The sequence below is a fragment of the Caretta caretta genome, chromosome 4 (genome assembly GCF_965140235.1).
Source record: "Caretta caretta isolate rCarCar2 chromosome 4, rCarCar1.hap1, whole genome shotgun sequence".
In the NCBI taxonomy this organism is placed as follows: domain Eukaryota; kingdom Metazoa; phylum Chordata; order Testudines; family Cheloniidae; genus Caretta; species Caretta caretta.
In genome coordinates, this window is record NC_134209.1 from 77,298,003 (window position 1) to 77,322,088 (window position 24,086).

The 24,086-nt window shown below is 43.2% G+C and overlaps 1 long non-coding RNA gene across 1 annotated transcript in view; it reads right to left on the bottom strand.

The window, feature by feature from the left end:
• Positions 1–241: 241 nt before the first annotated feature.
• LOC142071767 (uncharacterized) overlaps positions 242–24,086 on the bottom strand; it is a 41,517-nt gene continuing 17,672 nt past the window's right edge. The window contains exon 3 of the long non-coding RNA XR_012667960.1: positions 242–342. This is a non-coding gene — a long non-coding RNA (uncharacterized LOC142071767). The remainder of the gene's footprint in view (positions 343–24,086) is intronic.

The window sequence follows — 24,086 nt, forward strand, 5'->3', positions numbered from 1 at the left end:
CATTTGTATGTTTAGGGGCTGGATTCTGATCTCATACACTGATCCATTGATTAAAAGAAATTACTCCACATTTCTAACAGCATAATCGAGATCAAAATCCAGTCCTTTATTAGTTCACAAATATTTTTGAGGGCCGCCCATCAGGTCACAGATTAAAAATGTTGACTTGTATAGAAGATTAAAGGAGAAAGAGCAAACCATATTTTTTCTTCCAATAATGCTATTATTAGATTACCTGAAGATGAAAAGATGATGTTCAACTGTGTGTGCAGGGGAAGGCTGGCTTGAAAACTTGTGCAGAAATCAAAGTCCATCAGGAGCAACAGTAGCCACTAGGTGTTACTGCAAGACAAATAATAAACACCTTCCATGGGATCATGAGAATGTCACTGCATTCTGGAGGGCAGTGGTTCCCAAAATTTAATAACCCGTGAACCCCTTTCACTAAAATGTCATGTCTCGCAAACCCCCTCATAAAAATGAACATTTCCCAGGATTTTCTCCTTTACCTGAATATAAATTATAAATGCAGTGATCTTGGAAATATAAAATTTGTTTTTATTATGTGCTTATTACACACTATTATTATTAATCATTACAGTATTTTATTACATTATGAAAATGGCAACACTCTTCCAAGATCTCACTTTCGTAGCTTGTATCACTTTGAATAAGCCTGTTATAAGACAAGGCTCCTACGGTTCATCAAGGAGTATCAGATGTAAAACAGCATGAAGGTATTTAAGAAGCCAACTCAAAGAGTTCCTCTTATACAAGCATTCAGGTCTTGAGCAGTCCAGGCAAACAACGCACGTTACAACAAAGCTTAAACTTGTTCTTCATAATAATTTTAAAAACAATACTAGCTGCCTATTTAATTTTAAAAACAGCAGAAAATATCCACCTTCCTTTCCACTTCTTATAAGGAGTCTTGAAGTTTAAACTTCCTCAGTGTGATAGATATGCTTGCTTTGATCTGAATAGCTCTTGGAAGTCCAGGGGCTTCGGGCTGCTGCCCCGTGCTGCCTGGGGTACTTAGGGACAGTTCTGTCCACCATTAGGGAATTTTTTTCTGAGAACCCCCTGAAATATTTCATGAACCCCAGTTTGGGAACCACTGCTGTAGGGTGAAAAGCAATGGTGATCACCACTACAAAGGAAATGGAAAGATTCACTCATTCACATCCGCCCACAAAGTTCCCAGGATTTTACTACAAACCACTCACATTGTCATAAAACCATCATCTTTATTTAAGTTATGCTACCTCGGGGCTGCATAATTACCCAAGTTATCATAATTTTGAAGTCAATATCACAACAGTTAACAAATAGCAACTTAATCAAATGTATAATTAGGATGAGACTATGTGACAAAAGTATTAACACCAAGTTCCACTACTGAAATTATTTACCTTTGTAACATTGCCTACCCCAGTGAGCCAGACTGTAACTCACATGTAGTCTCACATGGCTGCACAGGGAAATAAGGGGACTCAAGGCAATCGCCACACTCATGTACAGCTTCCCAGGATTTGCCTGGTTGTGAGGAGAGGGAAACAGAGCAGGGTCTGCCTAGCACCTGGGTTGGGAGAGGGCAAACCCTGAAGCCTGTCAGCATCACACTGGCCAGCAGAGCTGAGCAGGCCTGAAGGGGAAGTAAAATGCATGTTACAAACAGGTGCAATAACTTGCTGTCCCCTAGATCATCACTGATCTTGCAAGATTTCTGCTATGTTGGGGTCAAAATTGTATAACAACAGCTTAAAAAAATGTGAAGTTATTGAACGTGACCCTTAGCCCTCATTCAACCTAGAACACTAGCCTAAAACAGATCAGATGCTAGATGTAAATACTTTGGTGTGGTCATTAGTAGAGCTGGGCAAACACATGGTATTTTCTGTGAAAATTGTCAAAACAAATTAAATTTCTAGCTTTTCTATGGAAAAATGAAAAAAATCCCATTTCAGTTTCTCATTTAAAAAAAACAATCTGCAAAAATTTTCCTTTCTAAGTAAAGATATTTTGGGATGATTATTTCCCTCCCAACCAGCTTTACTCCTTAGCTCTTTAATACATAAAAGTAGAGACATTTTACAAAAGCACATGAGTAAATAAGCATGATGCCTGAGTGGCGGTTAACTACATCAATTCCCATTAATAGAAATACAAATCATTTAGCTAAATCCCCTTGCCTCACATAAGTTCTGTCTACATGGGTGGTTAGGCTGGTATAACTACGTTGCTCCAGGGTGTGGATTTTTCACACCCCCTGATCGACACAGTTATAGCAATATAGATCTGTAGTGTAGACCTGGCCTCAGAGTGTAACAGCGAAATACAAGATGGAACAGAATGTTTAGCACAAGTAGTTAACATATATTTCAAATGAACACTGCACCTTGGATGGTCTCGTTTAGCATAAGTAGTTAACACATATTTCTAGGGACCAATCAAAGTGCATTGTTCCCTTGAAACGTGTTAACTGTTTGTGCTAAAGATTCTGTTCCATTCTGTATTTAGCTGTGACACTCTGAGGCCAGCTATACACTGCCACTTTACAGAGCTGAAACTTTCTTGCTCAGGGGTGTGAAAAAACACCCCCCTGAGCAAATGAGTAATTTTTGTAGTGTACAAGGACTACACCTCAATTCTATTCAACAAACTGCCCACTTATTGAGGAGGGTATCTTTCTCCACAAGCACATGACACCAGTACTTCATGATCTGCACTACCAGCCTATTGCCTTCTGAGGGCTTGTCTACACTGGCAATTTACAGCGCTTCAACTTTCTGGCTCAGGGGTGTGAAAAAAACACCTCCCCTGAGCGCAGCAAGTTTCAGTGCTGTGAAGTGGCACTGTAGACAGTGCACCAGCACTGGGAGCTACTCCCCTCGTGGGGATGGGTTTTTTACAGTGCTAGGAAACCTCTCTCCCAGCACTGGTGCCACGAGTACACAGCCACATTAAAGAGCTGCCTCAGGGGCACTCCACTTGATACCGGTTGCCAACTCGACATCGAGCCATTGATCACTACCCGGTGAGCCCGACAATCTAACCAGCTTTCTATCCACCTTACAGTCCGTTTATCGAATCCATACTTCTTTAACTTGCTGGCAAGAATACTGTGGGAGACCATATCAAAAACTTTGCTAAAGTCAAGATATATCACATCCACCGCTTTCCCCATATCCACAAAGCCAGCTATCTCATCATAGAAGGCAATCAAGTTGGTCAGGCATAACTTGCCCTTGGTGAACCATGTTGACTGTTCCTGATCACCTTCCTCTCCTCCAAGTGCTTCAAAATGTATTCCTTGAGGACCTGTTCCATGATTTTGCCAGGGACTGAATTGAGGATGACTGGTCTGTAGTTCCCTGGGTTCTCTTTCTTTCCTTTTTTAAATATGGGCACTATATTCGCCTTTTTTCAATCGTCCAGGACCGACCCTGATCGCCACGAATTTTCAAAGATAATGGCCAATGGCTCTGCAATCGCATCAACCAACTCCCTCAGCACCCTTAGATGCATTAGATCTGGACCCATGGGCTTGTGCAGGGCCAGCTTTTCTAAATAGTTCTTTCACCACTGAGGGCTGTTCACCTCCTCCCCACACTGTGTTGCCCAGTGCAGCAGTCTGTCAGCTGACCTTGTCTGTGAATACGGAGGCAAAAAAGCCAGTGTAGCTGTGAAAAACTGTAGGCCCTTGCCAATCTCCAAACCAGCCGATCCCATCACAAAACACTTAAACCCCCCCGCCCCCCCAAACAAACAAAAAACATAATCTGCTTGATTTAGTTCACACTTTCCCTTAAACAAGTATCACCTTTAGGCTAAGGTTAAGCATGAGTCATTTCTATGTAAGATATTTCTAACGCATCTATCATAGGAGCATTTAAGCACCATTTCTGACCAAACTGGTGGTTTTGTTGCTGTAAAAGTTAGAAGGGGTGAAAACTATGAGTTACAGTGGAATGGCTCCTGCAAATAACATATCAAGAATATGTTGATATTCTTAGCATGGGATTCATAGCATGGGATGATTTCGTTTCTGAATTCTCCTAGATAAGGTTTATATGCTGGTTTTAGTTTCAAAAGAAATAGATTTGCCATTGATTGACCATAACTAATTGATTCCTTTATGAAAAGATAACATTGTACAGAAGAAATATTAAACCACCTAAAAATCTTCATTGCTTGCACCATGACAGAGATTTTACAGTAAACATAAAACGATTACAAGAAATGCAGAAAGACATTATCTAAATGACTAGGATGCATATAGCAATTTGCCTTGTAAACTGTGACAGTGTGAACAAGTTGCAGTTTTAATTAGAGCTGAATTAAATACTGTAGGGCTAATCAAGTTAAATATCCCAGAATAATAAGGGGTTCTGGCAAACAAAATTGCTGGACAATTTCAGTGCTTAGTGAAGTTCTGCAGCTGCTTGACCTAAATCATTCCTTTCTATCATGAAGAGGTGAACAAACATATAGTTAGATTGTGTCATCCTTAGAATAACGTACATTGCAACATCAGTAGGGGTGGCAGAATCTGGCCTACAGAAATAAAGACAATGTGTAGAATTTTCATATCTCTGTGTCAGGTTTCAGAGTAGCAGCCGTGTTAGTCTGTATTCGCAAAAAGAAAAGGAGGACTTGTGGCACCTTAGAGACTAACCAATTTATTTGAGCATAAGCTTTCGTGAGCTACAGCTCACTTCATCGGATGCATACTCTATCTCTGTGATATCTTTGGCCAAATCAGTTGCGGCAACAGTCACTGACAAACACTATTAAATTCTGCCCTCAGGCGTACATTTGTGGCTTTCATGAAAGCCAACTAAAAGTATATGCAGCTGAGTGTAAACTTCACCACTATTTTTTTCTTGCCATGTGTGTGGTTTATTTTCCAGAACTACAGTCTCATTTCCCTGACATGCATTTAAAAAAGAAGAAAGAAAGAAAAGCAGTCAGCCCAACAGACAACCACAGGAAGTGGCTCCGGACTTGGTCTACGCATGTTTGTGCATACATATTATAAAGAAATAATGTGGAAAATTCAGCAACCTCACCACTTCATCATTATTTCCTCTGCTTATTGTGTCAGTTGGCCCATTTCTTGAGGAGGTGGGAGGAGTACTGAAGAAAATTGTACAGGTGTTGTAGTTTTGCATTTTATGGGGGAAGTTCTGAAATGTTAAGATGTTTCCATAAAAAAGTAGGTAAAAAAATAAGGTGCTTTAAAAAGATGGTTCAGTCTTCAACTGGTTCCCCTATGCAACCCTATTTCTCTTCCTCCCTCTAATTGAGCAGACGTTCATTTATCTTGACTATGTGCAATTTTTATATTCATTTTATGGCATTCTTGTCTGAGTTAAAGGAGTGGGGGGGCACGAATTAAAAATCCAATAGGATGTAAAAATATCTGCTTTTTGACTAATCAAGTGTAAGTAACTGGTTCTTTCTTTCTGCCTTTCATGTATATTAATTTGTTTTCCTAGGAGCCTGTCACATCCCTTGTTGTTTTGGATATTAATCAACAACTTTCTTAGTTTCAGCAACACTCGGCTGTGTTAACATATGCAAGGAACATCTGATGCTACAGAAAGTTGTTGCAGCTTTAAGGCCGCTCATCATTGCTCCCTTCCTATTCACCTTTGTATCTTATCATATCTTTGCCCTCCCAGTCTCCTCTGCTTTGCCAATAATGCCAGTCTCTGTCACCTGTTTCGCCACTTCCCTTACACATGCCTTTTTTTCATGCCACCCCTGATGCAAGGAATGCCCTTCTCCATATAATCATTCTCCTGACATTCAAATCCCTTCAAGATCAACTTCTACCATGACACCTATGGAAAACCGCCATATGATAAAGGCTAGGCAGATGGCTAATAGTGATAAATAAATAAATATTAATATCTTTTTAAAAATAATTTGGACTGAAAGCCCACTAATAACGCAACATTGAAATTAGGCAAAGGTTTCTAACCATCAGAGGAGTGAAATTCTGGAACGGCCTTCCAAAGGGAGTAATGGAGACAAAAAAAACTAACTGGTTTCAAGACTGAACTCGATAAGTTTATGGAGGCGATAGTATGATGAGGTTGCCTACAATGGCATGTGGCCCATCTGCAACTGCTAGTAGCAAATACCTCCAACAGCTGAAGATCGGACACTAGATGGGGAAGGCTGAGTTACTACAGTGAATTCTTTCCCAGATGTCTGGCTGGTGGGTCTTGCCCACATGTTCAAGGTTTAACTGATCGCCATATATAGGACTAGAAAGTAATTTTCTTCCATGTCAGATTGACAGAGACCCTAGGGTTTTCCACCTTCCTCTGCAGAGTGGGCACACGTCACTTGCTGGTTTGAACTAGAGTAAATGGTGGATTCTCTATAATTTGACATCTTTAAATCATGATTTGAGGACTTCAGTAACTCAGCCAGAGCTTATGGGTCTATTTCAGGAGTGCGTGGGTGAGATTCTGTGGCCTGCAATGTGCAAAAGATGAGACTAGATGATTTTGATAGACTCATAGACTTTAAGGCCAGAAGTGACCAACACCTATATAGCCATGTTTCTTATCACTTCTTCTCCCCCTCACCCATTCCTTCATTTTTTTGTGTGTCACACCCATTTGTTACATCTTATCTAAAGTTATTTTGCAGTCTCTTTGGATAAGTGAATCATCTCTTACTAGGTGTTTGTACAGTGCTTGTAATGGCTAGGGTTTAGGTGGCTGGGCCAGTAATGTCTATTGGTCTGTGGTCAAAGGCCCCTAGTTACCAGGCTGAGTCAGCAAACAAGGTCAAGCTGGGCCATGGTCAAAGGCAGGAGTTAAGAGCAAGACGGAATCTGTAACTGTAGCAAGCCAGTGTCTGCCTTATTACTCAGACAGCCATAGGTGTTGGAACTAGGGGTGTTGCAGCACCCCCTGGCTTAAAGTTGTTTCCATCATATACAGGGTTCATAGTTTGGTTCAAAGGCTCTGAGCACCCCAACTACACAAATTGTTTCAGCATCCCTGCAGACACTGGCTTGCTACTACAGACAGTGCCCTGGTGCAACTGCCTCGTTTAAATAGTTGGTGTGGACCAGTCAGGCGGCTGCAGTATTCTGTCGCTCTGGGCTCTTTGGATGGTACTTCCTGTGGTGGCTAACCCTCCAGTAATTGTTGGATGCTGCTTCACCTGGCTCCCCAGTGGCAATGTGAAGATGTCAGTCACCTGAGGTTCTGGAATGCTTGGTTCTAGACCCATGGATCCTTACAGTGCCTAGCACAAAGGAGTCTCAAGTTTGTCTGAGGTCTCCAGGCACTAGTATATTGCAACCACTAGGTGGTTGTGGTTAAGGCACAGGACTAGGACTCAGGAAATTTGGATTCAATTCCTTGCTTTGTTGCAGATTTCCTGCATGACTTCAAGTCACTCACTGTTCCTACCTGTAAAATGGGGATAATTCATTTGAAACTGGGCTCTGGTTTTCTCAAAAAGTTCATGAACTTTAGCAAACCTTTTGACAGACCTGGACCAAGATTAGAGTTTGGAACCAAACCTGGAACCAGGGGATTTTCTTGTGGTTTAGGATTTCACTGCAAACATCTCACATATGTCTACAGTGTTTTGAGCATAAAATTCAGGGTATTTACATTTCTGTGATTTAGCATGAACCATTAAAGCCATTGCAGAGTGTCCAAGGTTACTGGTCATGGACAACTGATTTTCAGCCTGTGAATTAAACAGTAACAGAGAGCAATGGAATCAATGAAACAGATAATCTCACATTTTAAGAGATGTTCTATTATCCCCTATTAGTGATAAAATCTGTTATGAATATCAGTATGAAGAATTCCCCATGTGTGGCTACTGCTTTCATGCTATCTCTTGTGAAGTCAGAAAAAAAATTTTATCCTTTGAATGTCCTCAAACTACGACATCCTGGTTATCTAAAAAAGGCTCATGTTGAGCTTAATTTCTCCCAATCAAAAAAATAAAATCAATTTTGGAGTCAGCTCTGGCAACAAGTCACTGGAGGACCTAGACAGATGATGGCTATAAATTAGGAGTAAACTAGTGGTTCTCATAGGTCAGAGCATAAGAGAGGTAGGGAGAAACCCTCCCCCACCATCCATGGTATTATCATAGAATATCAGGATTGGAAGGGACCTCAGGACGTCATCTAGTCCAACCCCCTGCTCAAAGCAGGACCAATCCCCAACTAAATCATCCCAGCCAGGCCTTTGTCAAGCCTGACCTTAAAAACTTCTAAGGAAGGAGATTCCACCACCTGCCTAGGTAACGCATTCCAGTGTTTCACCACCCTCCTAGTGAAAAAGTTTTTCCTAATATCCAACCTAAACCTCCCCCACTGCAACTTGAGACCATTACTCCTTGTTCTGTCATCAGCTACCACTGAGAACAGTCTAGATCCATCCTCTTTGGAACCACCTTTCAGGTAGCTGAAAGCAGCTATCAAATCCCCCCCTCATTCTTCTCTTCCGCAGACTAAACAATCCCAGTTCCCTCAACCTCTCCTCATAACTCATGTGTTCCAGTCCCCTAATCATTTTTGTTGTCCTCCGCTGGACATTTTCCAATTTTTCCACATCCTTCTTGTAGTGTGGGGCCCAAAACTGGACACAGTACTGAAGATGAGGCCTCACCAATGTCCAATAGAGGGGAACGATCACGTCCCTCAATCTGCTGGCAATGCCCCTACGTGTGCATCCCAAAATGCCATTGGCCTTCTTGGCAACAAGGACACACTGTTGACTCATATCCAGCTTCTCGTCCACTGTAACTCCTAGGTCCTTTTCTGCAGATGTAGAAAATGCTTGCAGGACGTAGCATACCCTCTTTGAAAGAGAAAGTTGGGCTTCTCCTGTAAAACCACCAGAGAGGGTAGAAGCAAGAACTGCATGCACAAACACACATACATACACGAGAGACCCCTGTATGTGCTATAAAACTTGAAACCTACCAGAATCTCTGATATTCTAAGGGATGGGACCTCGCTTACATTGGCACCGATTCCATGGGTGCTCCTGGACTGGAGCACCCAAGGGGAAAAATTGGTGGGTGCTCTGCATCCACTAGCAGCTAAGCTCCCTTCCCCACCCCCCCGCCTCACCTCTACCTCCTCCCCTGAGCGTGCCACATTCCCACTTCTCCTCCCAGCACTTGCCGCCGCAAAACAGCTATTTTGCGGTGTAAGAGGCTCCGGGAGGGAGTGGGGAGCTTGCGCTCAGAGGAGGAGGTGGGGATTTGGGGAAAGGGTTGGAATAGGGGCAGAGAAGGGGCAGAGACTTTGGGGAAGGAGTTGAAATGGGGGTGGGGCAGGGGTAGGAGGGGGTGGGGCCGGGGGCAGAGGGGGAGTCGAGCACCCACCAGGGCCAGCAGAAGTCGGCGCCTATGCCCACTCACGAAAGTGGTTAGATTAAGGAATGCAGCAAGTGGTGAATCTGCAGACCCACTACAAACTGTCTGTTCTATCTGGGATATTGTCCAATCAACACAGTAAAGTATTTCATAGCTGCCCAGCTGGATTACTGGGGTGTTTAACCCTTCACATTGTCAGAGAAATGAAACCAGACTAAGACCTAAGTGAACCTTCCCCCTCAACCCCAGCCCACCCTCCACGCCAGTTCCTAGGTTCTATCACTTTATCAGTCCAGAACTAAACCTCTTAGCGTGTACAATTTAAATATTCACACTGATATCATTTAGGTTTCCATAGACAGCTTGTGATTTTTAAATTTAAACCAAAATGCAAACTAGTAAGTAAAATAAGGGCTAAATTGATAAGAAATCAAATGTAGCACCTGAGTTTTGAGGTATTTCTGTTTAAAGCAAAACCAGCCTGGATTTTTTACATCCCTAAGAGTTCTTCCTAGAATTAGCTGTAAAACATTGTCACTTAATGCTCTGTCTAGTTATTTTAACGGACTTTGTAACTCCTTTTGTCAAACAGGTTCAGCCTCAAGGAATATTTATCTATATTTACATGGAAAAAGTCATATTATGGCTAAAATTTTATATGCACAAAATGTGAAGAAATTCAATGTTATCGATCTCATACAACTATAGTTCAGCTCCCATTTACATATGTAAGAGTAAGAATACTTAGCACTTTGCCTCCTCTAAACCCTTTAAGCCTCACAATTTTCCTGAGGTAAGCAAGTATAATTGTTTCCATTATACAGATAAGAAAACTGAGCTACATACAGGTTATGGTCTTGAACCTACAAAGACTTCTGCACGTGCTTAGCTTTAAACACTTGACCAGTCCCACTGGAGCCAATGGGACAACTCATATGCTTAAAGATAAACATAGGCATAAATCTTTGCAGAATTAGGTCATAAGTGATTTGCTCAAAGTCATAAAGAGTCTGATCCTGCTCCCATACAATCCAATGGCAAAATTCCCATTGCCTTCAATGGTGAAGGATTAAGTCCATAGTAATTAATACACAGAAAATGAATGTCTTCAGGAGCTCCTAACTCCAGATTTCTAGCCCACATTGCAGTATTCTGTGCTACTGTACATACCTTACTATATATGCTGTGTATCCAAGTTACAGTTGCTGTGGCAACTGTGATAATGAATTCCCTGATATGTATGAATGCAAGATCTTAGCTTGAATGCTGTATTAGTGTGGCGGGTTCTCTTCCCCACCCCCCCCCCCGGCACTAAACTTATTTCCTTTTTATGCCCTTAAACAACAATAATTCCCTACCAGTTGTGTTAGCAAAATTCAAGAAGAGCATACATTTGAGTTCAGTCAGGTTAGAATAATAAGCCGGATATAGATTCTACTTCTTAGTAGCAGATTATACCTCATTTAATTTGATTGCTAACCAATCAAAATTAAAAATCACTCAAGACTGTTCTCAGCCCTCAGATTTATCATCTCATAAAGGGTTAATCATCTACTTGAAAGAGTCACCAACTTGGGGAGCATCTGATTTATGAACAGTTCCCAAGTGTCAGAGATCTATTACTTCCTGGTAGTCATTCTACAACAACTGATTCTAAAGAATTTTGATTGGGACTTGGGTGAAGTACATGCTGCTTGGAACTGACTTAATATGTAAAGCATCACTCACCTCGTCTCTTTGATGTATCATTACTAGAAACCCAGTAAGCTTCCAGTGCTATTTATGTATCATGGACCCTGGTGGACAGCCCTCTTTTATAAAGCTAAAAGTCATTATGATGAATCACAATCTGAGGTCTCAGTTTGGTGCTAAACCCAGAATATATTATACACAAATGCAATTCCTTCCAGAGCAGAAAGAGATGAAAAGAAGTTGTGGAATTATGGAAATGGCTTGCTGATGTAATTTGAAAGCGTCTGGGGCTCACACCTCTCAACAGCTATATCAAGTAGCACATGACAAAAATGTAAGAAAGTCATTCAAAATCCAGGACACCATGCTAATGAGGGGCCATATGGTGCTACTCCCACACCATTCCAACATTCTCTGTCTTCATCTGGGTTCCTAAATGGAAGCCAGAAGTTATTTTAAAAATTATGTTTGCATTTTATAAATCTCATTGGATGTAAATCAGTACAGTTCTTGTGAATGAAGTGATACTAATTTACACCAGTTGAGAATCTGGCCCTACATTACTATTCTTCTTCTTCTTCTTCTTCTTCTATCTTCATTTAGAAGATATGGGCATAATATACAAGCCTCTGAGCCCATTTAATTTAAAAAAAAAAAATACAGTTAGTAACAAGTTCCAACACTCAGGCTCCAATCAATATGTTTTTATAATTGTATGCATTTCTAAAATCTCATCAACCTAATCACAACAACTAGAGTATTACAGCAACCAGAATAAATGAAGAGGAATTTGAAATAACTGTCTATCCCCAATCAAATTGTCTTCCTTAATCCTTTGGCCTGTCTATAACAGAAAGTTCTTTCTGTTTAACAGAGATACCTATACTGCTATAATCCCCCTTCTTCCCCATGGAGATAAGATAAACCAAAAAAAGGCCCTCTTTCCCTGGATACCCTAATTCCAGGGAAAGAGGGCCTTTTTTTGGTTTATCTTATCTCACTTGGGAAGAAGTTTAAGCTTAACCAGAAAAAAAGACACTCATGCTGGAATGTGCATGTGTTATGCTCTGATGCACTCCAGAACAGCAATTCCAAAACACAAGGAAATCAAAGCAGGGTACATAAGTGGAAGGTCAATCAACACATGTAATAACCATGAACCAGTTAAGTCAGCAACAGTCTGAACAAAATATAACAGTCCAAATGGCAGGTATGTAGCAGCAGGCCCTGAGTAACTGCACGTACCCAACACTACACACGCACACGCACACACACACACACACACCAACACCGAATTCAGGCAGCAGGAGCCAGGAAACAAGCAGGAACAGGAAGCAATAAGCAGGAAGGCAACACACAGTCATCACAGAGTTTTGTACCAGAGGCTGCGGGTAATACCTCACCCAGACAAATGGAGGTGGAAGTGGTTTTCTAGAGATAAAGGATGTAGGGTGTGGGCTGAGTAGACCTGAAGTAGGAACGCTAAGAGCAGCAAAGCCTGAGGAGAAGACTTGAACTGAATTTTGTTGTCATCAATCACTTTGCTAATAAAGTCAAATCTCAGGAAGGGGATGAGGTTTGACCTTACATGCTGGCCTTGTCTACATGACCCTTTCTCCCTTACCATTTACCTGATGCTACTGTTGGTGCAGCTCCATTTTGGTACCAATGGGGGAAGTGCTACTGTAGACAACATGCTAGCAGCCCCAGCACTCAAATTCCTACGTGGTCTAGGCTTGCAGGATATGACAACACAGAGCTTCAGATGCTTCTGGCTCTCCTAATAAGTGTTCCCAGCACTGGCTACCAACAATGGGAATTTTTCAAGAAAAAAAGGCTAACGCTGACTTTGTTTCAGAGAAAGTTGGGAAAGGTACCTGCTCACACCCATGCTCTGGCAGACTGGCTGGAAGTTTTCCTTAAACTGTGGCCTTTTTACAGGCCGTGCATATGCTGGACCACAACCATCTTACTTAGCAGCACAACACGGTGTATACTGCAATAGCTCATATAGCCTGTTGATTCATTTTCTAATTCAGGTTCACTTCCAGGGCCAAATCCAAAACACCATCCCATTGTAAGAAGGAAGAGAGGCAGACAGAAAAGTGTTATATAACGGTGGCCAAGAATTATGTCAAACAAAAAATTAATATGCAGAAGGAGAGACAACAATTAGATTGTTCTGTACATCATTACAGTATCAGAAGTGCTAGACAGAGAACTTCAACACTGTGCTCTGTAAGATCATGATACAATGCCATTGATTTTGAATTTCCTTCATAAAACACAAAGTGCTTTACTATAAGATTTAGTCTCAAACCAAATAAAACGAAAGAAGAGGCTTCTAAGGAGAGTTTTAGAAGGAGGAAGTGACTCACTGGGATGCTAGAAGAAAGTGAAACAGTTCCAAAGAATACAGAAACAGAAGTGAAAGAGTGACCCCCAGCCCAGCCACCTGTATCTCTGAGGAGTCATGAGAAAGGGGCACAGAAAAGCAAAGTGAATGGGGTGGGGAGCAGATGGACCTGAGACAGACAGAAGTTGGGCAGAAGAAGCTAATAGAAAGTTTTGAAAATAGTAAAGCCAGTTCTGAATGGGACTGAAAGCCAGTGCAGATTACAAAAGATGGTTTTGCTTCCTTGGAGTGACATTGGTCTAACTCTAGCCACATCATTCTGGATCCTGGATATTTAAAGAATCAGGCTGTTTGCACTAGGCAAGGAAGTAGGAACTCTTTTCTCTGACTGGTGGAGAGATGGTGCCCATATGATGGGATATTTGTTCTCATTTTAGCATTCTTACTGAGAAAGGGGAAGACATATTGCCTGAGGATACAGATTAAACAGCCTTATAGAGAAGGATGAATTTCTGTACTATGTATCATTCATGCCTGGTCAGTTATAATAAATGTTCATGAAATTCAATCAAGATAGAGACATTGGGCCAAATCGAATGCTGATGCAATACTACTGAAGGCAATAGATTTAACCAGGGGAGAGTTTGGCTCTGTCTGTGTGTTAACACAGTGTGTTTGTGACCCCTCTGCATACATTTAGACACATTACAAAGAGCAGATAATTTCCTATGAAGATTGAATATCGCTTCAAAAGGCTGTCACAACTTGAGTGCTGAGAAGGAGCATTCAAGACTACAAGATTTGGTGGAACTGTGTAAAGGAATAGTCAGGCACACTAATTGGCAATGCAATTCCCGGTCCAGATTTGACAACCAAAAACCTCACTTCCACAGCTACATTCTGTGTCAAAGGGGAGTTAAGTAAGGCTCTTCATCAGCATTAGGCACTGGGGGGAAAGTGAGTTAGAGGAATTTAAGGGTTAAAGTCTTTTGTCACTGAATCTTTACTCTCTGCTTTAGATACAAATTTCTGGTGCTACTGGGCACATTCTCCAACCTTTGCTGAATTCTCTTTTATTTCAATCTACAGAGGCTAAGTCCTGACTCCAGCACTAGCTAGTCTTGTAAAATTTTCTAGAAAAACCTCTCCCTAATCTCTATCAGCACAGGGAGATAAGAGCTTGCACTCTTCTCACAAAGTGAATAGTGTCACTCTGTAAACAGAATTACATTTAATGAACTTAGAATAATAGCATTGACAATGGCTCCCCCTTGTGACACTATATTGAAATCGCATTGATTTGGAGATTGGAAACTACAGTATATGAAAAAAGAAAAGGAGTACTTGTGGCACCTTAGCGACTAACCAATTTATTTGAACATAAGTTTTCGTGAGCTACAGCTCACTTCATCGGATGCATACTGTGGAAAGTGTAGAAGATCTTTTTATATACACACAAAGCATGAAAAAATACCTCCTCCCACCCCACTCTCCTGCTGGTAATAGCTTATCTAAAGTGACCACGCTTCTTACAATGTGTATGATAATCAAGGTGGGCCATTTCCAGCACAAATCCAGGGTTTAACAAGAACCTCTGAGGAGGGGGGAGGTAGGAAAAAACAAGGGAAATAGGTTACCTTGCATAATGACTTAGCCACTCCCAGTCTCTATTCAAGCTTAAGTTAATTGTATCCAATTTGCAAATGAATTCCAATTCAACAGTTTCTCGCTGGAGTCTGGATTTGAAGTTTTTTTGTTGTAATATCGCAACTTTCATGTCTGTAATCGCGTGACCAGAGAGATTGAAGTGTTCTCCGACTGGTTTATGAATGTTATAATTCTTGACATCTGATTTGTGTCCATTTATTCTTTTACATAGAGACTGTCCAGTTTGACCAATGTACATGGCAGAGGGGCATTGCTGGCACATGATGGCATATATCACATTGGTAGATGTGCAGGTGAACAAGCCTCTGATAGTGTGGCTGATGTTATTAGGCCCTGTGATGGTGTCCCCTGAATAGACATGTGGGCACAGTTGGCAAAGGACTTTGTTGCAAGGATAGGTTCCTGGGATAGTGGTTCTGTTGTGTGGTATGCTTGCTGGTGAGTATTTGCTTCAGGTTGGGGGGCTGTCTGTAGGCAAGGACAGGCCTGTCTCCCAGGATTTGTGAGAGTGTTGGGTCATCCTTCAGGATAGGTTGTAGATCCTTAATAATGCGTTGGAGGGGTTTTAGTTGGGGGCTGAAGGTGACGGCTAGTGGCGTTCTGTTATTTTCTTTGTTAGGCCTGTCCTGTAGTAGGTGTCTTCTGGGAACTCTTCGGGGAGGTGGGGGAGTGATGTTGATCAGGTGATTCCGCAGTTTCTTTGAGAGCGTGTGGTATAAGCTGTCAGCATAGTCTGTGTGGTATGTAGATTGTAATGGATTTTTTACCTTCAGTCCTTTTGATACGATGTCCATCTGTTTGCATTTGGAAAGGATGATGATGTCTGTCTGGAAATGGCCCAACTTGATTATCATACACATTGTAAGGAGAGTGATCACTTTCGATAAGCTATTACCAGCAGGAGAGTGGGGTGGGAGGAGGTATTTTTTCATGCTTTGTGTGTATATAAAAAGATCTTCTACACTTTCCACAGTATGTATCCAATGAAGCAAGCTGTAGCTCACGAAAGCTTATGCTCAAATAAATTGGTTAGTCTCTAAGGTGCCACACGTACTCCTTTTCGTTTTGCGAATACAGACTCCTCCCCCGAAACAGCAGACTGGACTTCTACATAGAGTGCTTCCGCCGACGTGCACGGGCTGAAATTGTGGAAAAGCAGCATCACTTGCCCCATAACCTCAGCCATGCGGAACGCAATGCCATCCACAGCCTCAGAAACAACTCTGACATCATAATCAAAAAGGCTGACAAAGGAGGTGCTGTTGTCATCATGAATAGGTCGGAATATGAACAAGAGGCTGCTCGGCAGCTCTCCAACACCACTTTCTACAAGCCATTACCCTCTGATCCCACTGAGAGTTACCAAAAGAAACTATAGCATTTGCTCAAGAAACTCCCTGAAAAAGCACAAGATCAAATCCGCACAGACACACCCCTGGAACCCTGACCTGGGAGATTCTATCTACTACCCAAGATCCATAAACCTGGAAATCCTGGGCGCCCCATCATCTCAGGCATTGGCACCCTGACAGCAGGATTGTCTGACTATGTAGACTCCCTCCTCAGGCCCTACGCTACCAGCACTCCCAGCTACCTTCGAGACACCACTGACTTCCTGAGGAAACTTCAATCCATCGGTGATCTTCCTGGTAACAGCATCCTGGCCACTATGGATGTAGAAGCCCTCTACACCAACATTCCACGCAAAGATGGACTACAAGCCGTCAAGAACACTATCCCTGACAACGTAACGGCTAACCTGGTGGCTGAACTTTGTGACTTTGTCCTTACCCATAACGATTTTATATTTGGAGACAAAGTATACCTTCAGATCAGCGGCACTGCTATGGGTACCCGCATGGCCCCACAGTATGCCAACATTTTTATGGCTGACTTAGAACAACGCTTCCTCAGCTCTCGTCCCCTAACGCCCCTACTCTACTTGTGCTATATTGATGACATCTTCATCATCTGGACTCATGGAAAAGAAGCCCTTGAGGAATTCCACCATGATTTCAACAATTTCCATCCCACCATCAACCTCAGCCTGGTCCAGTCCACACAAGAGATCCACTTCCTGGACACTACAGTGCTAATAAACGATGGTCACATAAACACCACTCTATACCGGAAATCTACTGACCGCTATTCCTACCTACATGCCTCCAGCTTTCACCCTGACCACACCACAGGAACCATCGTCTACAGCCAAGCTCTGCCATACAACCGCATTTGCTCCAACCCCTCAGACAGAGACAAACACCTACAAGATCTCTATCAAGCATTCTTACAACTACAATACCCACCTGCGGAAGTGAAGAAACAGATTGGTAGAGCCAGAAGAGTTCCCAGAAGTCACCTACTACAGGACAGGCCTAACAAAGAAAATAACAGAACGCCACTAGCCGTCACCTTCAGCTCCCAACTAAAACCCCTCCAACGCATTATTAAGGATCTACAACCTATCCTGAAGGATGACCCAACACTCTCACAAATCCTGGGAGACAGGCCTGTCCTTGCCTACAGACAGCCCCCCAACCTGAAGCAAATACTCACCAGCAACCACATACCACACAACAGAACCACTAACCCAGGAACCTATCCTTGCAACAAAGCCCGTTGCCAACTGTGCCCACATATCTATTCAGGGGACACCATCACAGGGCCTAATAACATCAGCCACGCTATCAGAGGCTCGTTCACCTGCACATCTACCAATGTGATATATGCCATCATGTGCCAGCAATGCCCCTCTGCCATGTACATTGGTCAAACTGGACAGTCTCTATGTAAAAGAATAAATGGACACAAATCAGATGTCAAGAATTATAACATTCATATACCAGTCGGAGAACACTTCAATCTCTCTGGTCACGCGATTACAGACATGAAAGTTGCTATATTACAACAAAAAAACTTCAAATCCAGACTCCAGCGAGAAACTGTTGAATTGGAATTCATTTGCAAATTGGATACAATTAACTTAGGCTTGAATAGAGACTGGGAGTGGCTAAGTCATTATGCAAGGTAACCTATTTCCCTTGTTTTTTCCTACCTCCCCCCTCCTCAGAGGTTCTTGTTAAACCCTGGATTTGTGCTGGAAATGGCCCACCTTGATTATCATACACATTGTAAGGAGAGTGGTTACTTTAGATAAGCTATTACCAGCAGGAGAGTGGGGTGGGAGGAGGTATTTTTTCATGCTTTGTGTGTATATAAAAAGATCTTCTACACTTTCCACAGTATGCATCCGATGAAGTGAGCTGTAGCTCACGAAAGCTTATGCTCAAATAAATTGGTTAGTCTCTAAGGTGCCACAAGTACTCCTTTTCTTTTTGTCCAGAAGAATTTCAAAGCACTTTAATTTTAAAACACATATTCATACACACACACACACACTAACCACTTCAACTATCACTGCTGACCCAGCCCAGGTTATTTAGCATCCAAACAGAAAGACAGCTGGTGATTTGGGGGTTGGACTAGATGACCTTCAGGGGTCCCTTCCAACCCTGATATTCTATGATTCTATGATTCTTTGATAATTACGCTCTCAAGTAATTCCTTTAAAAAAAAAGTGCGGGGGGGAGAGACTATTAGTTTTCATCTATCTGTGTCAGTAAGGCAGAAGAAAACACTTTTGTCCATGTAAAGATCAGTGGGTGCATCAATACTTTCATTTTCATATCCCCATATGTGTGGTCTGGGAAAATAGGTGCAACAAAGGGTGCAGCCAGTGGGCATCACTTGCTTATCTCAGCAACCTGCATATAGGGTGACAAATGTGAAAAATCGGGACAGGAGGTGGGTAATTGGAGCATATTTAAGAAAAAGACCCAAAAATCACGACTGTCCCTATAAAATCAGGACATCTGGTCACCCTACCTGCGTACCAGATCTAAACAACAGTCTAAAGATTTTCCTGCATTCCTTATCCTCTCTTCCCAAAAGGTCTCATTCTAGTTAAAGGTCTCATCCAAATGTTACTTCCAAGCCAATGTCATCCGTTATATGAAATTTAAACTGACTGACCTTGAATGAAGTAATCATTTGTGTAATGTTAGTGTACTTTAGGCAGATATCCCAAAGCACGCTACAAGTCAGAGTAGACCAAGAGTTGGCCGTATAAAATCAGCAGGTTCTTTAACTGGATTTTCATTTTTATGCATGACTTAAAATGGCATGATTCTTTTAAAAGGCCAAGAAATCTCTGATGTTGTGATGTAGGTCGCGGAGCACTGGGGTTACCAGTACAACAACAAAAAACTTGGTGACAATTCAGCCCCAAATACCTTCTTGAACCTGAATCTGACTCTGAAGATGGAGATTCTGGATGAGGAAGTATATGGTGCTGGCCTCTCTAAAACTACAGTGCAGAACCTTAGGAAAACAAAAGCTAATATAAAAAAGGCAGCATGCAGCTAGTTCATCTAAAAGACCAGGTGATGTCTCCCCAAAAAGCCAGGCGTAGCACAGCCCTCACCCCCGATCTGAGCCCCCCGCTTCTCGCCCCCTAACGGCCCCCCAGGACTCCTGCCCCATCCAACCTCCCCCCCGTTCCCTGACAGCCCCCCAGGGCCCTGCCCCATCCACACACTCCCCCTGCTCTCTGTCCCCTGACTGCTCCCAGACCCCCTGCCCCTAACTGCCCCCCGTTGCCCCATTCAACCCCTCCTCTCATTCCTGATTGCCCATCTGGGACCCCTATCCCATCCAACCCTTTCCCCCCGGACCTCCCACCCCAACTGCCCCCCGCCACCCCATCCAACCCTTCTCCTTCCTGACTGCCCCCCTGGCATCGCTGCCCCCATTCAACCACCCCTTCTTCCTGTCCCCTGACCACCCCCGGAACCCCCACCCGACTGCTCCCTGCCGCCCCTCCTCTCCTTCCTGACTGCCCCCCCATCCACACCCCCAGCCCCTGACCACCCTCTGAACTCCCCTGCCCTCTATCCACACACCCCCACACACTCCTTTACCATGCTGCCTGGAGCACCGGTGGCTGGCAGCGCTGTTGCACCAGGACAGGCAGCCACACCGCCCAGCTGGAGCCATCCACGCCACTGCGCAGCTCAGTGCACCAGGTCAGGCCAGGCTCTGCAGCTGCGCTGCCCCAGGAGCTCACAGCCCCACCACCCAGAGCATTGCGCCGGCAGCACAGTGAGCTGAGACTGCGGGGAAGGGGGATAGCGGGGGAGGGGCCGGGGCGAGCCTCCTGGGCCAGGAGCTCAGGGGTCGGCCAGGAGGGTCCCGTGGGCTGGATGTGGCCTGCAGGCTGTAGTTTGCCCATCTCTGATCTAAGGCCCCAATCCTGTACTGACAACTATGTTGGTGAAACCCTCAGCCCATCCAGAGCACCAAGGATTCCAGTGAGGCTCTGTATGGGTATAGGGTTCTACCCGTGTGATCCTCAGACCAGGATCAGTGCCAAAAATAGACAACCCAGAAAATGAAGGAGGGTAAAAAAAGGAAACAACAAAAAAGCAAAGCAATTGGATGGTGAAGCTGAACACATATTGCATTGCTTCCAAGACTTTTATATGGGTTTTTTTGTTTGGTTGGTTTCTGATGTACACATTATTTTCAGTAATTTAAGTGGGGAGTAAGCCAAAGTTAATAGGGCTACTACAAACAACTCAGACTAGATGTTACGAATATAAAAATCAATATATAGCATTTTACATGCAAGAAGAAACTTTTAAAACCCCTAATTAAGGGAGCTGGGAAAGAGAGCTACTTTTACTTGGGATATCAGCCTAACAAAGCATGGGATTGAGTTATACTGGTAAGTTACAGATTTCCTGGAGTTCTGAGGAGAATTGTAAAGTATGTGTTTATGACAGGACTGCTATTCCACATAATACTCTTAGGATAATTGTATGAAATGCAGGATGGTGGATAATCCTGCTTCTCAAATGATACAGTACATTTATTTCTTAAGTGCCTTTAGGGCCCCAGAGCATCGGAGAAACTGCACTTTGCTTAGATAAATGAAGCTAAGAAGGGGGTTTCTGTTCTTTATCAGTTTTATTTCCCATTAAAATGTCCAAAAGAATTGCATCTACACAGTACTGATGGTGCTCGATGCAAAGTAAGCTCCTAAAATATCTCCTTAAGTCTTGACAGGACTTAGGTTGGTTGTAAATAAGATACGTAAGTGTTGACAGATAGGACAGTGTTTATAAAGAGAGGTGTTTAGATGAGGAAATAAGTGTGGTATTGAAGGACCAAATAATTTTGCATATTGTTCAGCATCTTCCATTTATTGCTGTTATCAGATTCCAAACTCTCCAGCAAAAATTCAGGTCAGATAATGTCTACAGCAGATACTGTCACAGTCAAATTACATATACCAAACTTCATTTGCTGTTGAATTATAATTCAATTAACAGACTGAGAACTGAATTCTATTCCTTTATGCATCAGCATCAATAAGAGTGCACGAGGATATCGGACAGGCAAGATTGGACAGAGTGGAGGGGACTGGTAGGCAGATAGTGGATGACATACTGCCCAGTTCCAGCATAAAGGTAGAACTGTGGACGAGGAGCTGTAGCTCACAACATTGAGAAAAGGTCTGTCTGAGGTATTCTGATTTGCCTTGTCCCACCCTGCTTAGCAGGCCAGAGTATCCAGCCCTTAACGGGAGCTGAAGTAAAGTCTGTTTTCCATTAACCACCAGTTCAAAACCAAATTTGTCCTTCAGCTCCCTTTTTACTGCCAAAGCATTGTTGTAATACAATAAACATAATAAAATGTTTTATATATGAATATTCCTAACTTTAATATTCTATGCATTTACTTAATTTGCCTGCTTTCTAAGGACGCATCATTTGCCAATTGTGTTTTCTCTGCACGTTAGATCATATTTATACGCTCCAGTGTTCAGACTAGTAGAGTATTTGTGGATTTTTCCTAGATGAAAAGCGTTGTTCTCAGTTCACAGCATTTGTGAGAAAATCAAATTCCAAACATCTGTACAAAAACCACAGAAATAGAACAAGGGACCCAAAAGAAAACTTCATTTGCTAAATCCCACTTGTCATCCCAGCTGTAGCTTTGCAGAGGAAACTTGTGCTCAGGCAAGTTGCTCAAAGTAAACACATTGTTTTACCATGAAGAAATACAAATAGCGTGCCAGCGATGCCAGTTAGAAACTAGCAAGCTGAACTGGAGAAGTTAGAATCCATTCTATTATCTACAGATCTATGAACATTTGATTGGCATGTCCAGAGCAGTTCAATTTTTTTTAAAAAGTTCTTCAATAAATAGCCAGGCTGATAAGAATTTCAGCTTTGCATTTATATGGCCCCTTTTTTGTTCCAAGCACTGCACAGATACTTTACACTCAATCCAGCAAAGTGATGAAAGCCTTCTCTGAGGTGCTGAGTGCTTTCATCTTCCATTGAAGTAATTAAAGTGGAGAGTGCTTAGTACATTGTTGGTTTCAGCCATAATCTTGGGCTCTGGCCTGTTCGTATTTAAGTCAAACAACATTTGTCATTGATTGACAGGAATGTGACAGTGTGCCCTTGTTGCCAAGGCTAATGGCAAATTGGGCTGCATTAGTAGGAGCATTGCCAGCAGATTGAGGGAAGTGATTATTCCCCTCTATTCAGCACTGGTGAGGCCACATCTGGAGTATTGCATCCAGTTTTGGGGCCCCCCACTACCGAAAGGATGTGGACAAATTGGAGAGAGTCCAGCTTGGAGAGAGTCCAGCGGAGGGCAAAGAAATGGTTAGGGGGCTGGGACACATGACTTATGAGGAGAGGCTGAGGTAACTGGGGTTATTTAGTCTGCAGAAGAGATGAGGGGGGATTTGATCGCTTTTTTCAACTACCTGAAAGAGGGCTCCAAAGAGGATGGATCTAGGCTGTTCTCAGTGGTACCAGATGACAGAACAAGGAGTAATGGTCTCAAGTTGCAGTGGAGGAGGTTTAGGTTGGATATTAGGAAAAACTTTTTCACTAGGAGGGTGGTGAAGCACTGGAATGGGTTACCTAGGGAGGTGGTGGAATCTCCTTCCTTAGAGGTTTTTAAGGCCTGGCTTGACAAAGTCCTGGTTGGGATGATTTAGTTGGGATTAGTCCTGCTTTGAGCAGGGGGTTGGACTAGACGACCTCCTAGGGTCTCTTCCAACCCTAATCTTCTATGATTCTATGAATGGGTCTGCTCTCATTAAGCCTTGCAATATCTCTCTGATTAGATCCAGCCTTAGCATTTGGGGGCTGACCTACTCACAAGGATGTTGCGAGGCATATTCTGTGACCCTACCATGATATACAAAACCAGCACGAGGACTTTGGGAAGGGTCAGCGTGATGTTTCTTTTGAACAATTCCAAAGTTCTGGTTTAGGCCTCCCTTCAGTGAATGCAGTCCAACAGGATCGAAGGACCACCACAAACCTCACCACCTTCTATTCCAAGACCTAGGCACGCTTTTTTCGCCTTATCTGTAAGGCGGCCGCGGCTCTCTTCCTGTCAGTCAGGGAGGGAGGCCACATCCCCTTGCTACAATGCCTCTGGAGGGACTCAGTTCTGGAGGGGAATTAGCTGACAATCAGTAGGCCACGCCTGCAGTCCAGGCCGGGCAGCAATTGAGTCTGTGAGCCCGAGCCCTAGCCCTCAGCCACGGTGGAGCAGCAAACAGTTAATGGCTCTGGTCTGCAGTCAGGCAGAGCAATAATGGGTCTATAAGCCCAAGGCCCTCAGTCAGGACAGTGCAGCAAACAGTTAATGGCTCTGACCAGCAGTCAGGAAGAGCAGCAGTGAGTCTAGGGGGACTCAGGCCCTTGAGCAGGGTGGGACACCAACAGATAAGGGGCTCTGGCCTTTAGTCAGGGCAGAGCAACACAGCAGTCTAGGGGAATCAGTTCTCTGGCAGGGAAGACAGCAAACCCGTCTGGCATCCCAGCTCGTATGGATGACAGACCAATGTAGCTTCTTGGTCTAAAGGTCGGGAGGCTGCTACCCCGTGGGGTGTGGTGGC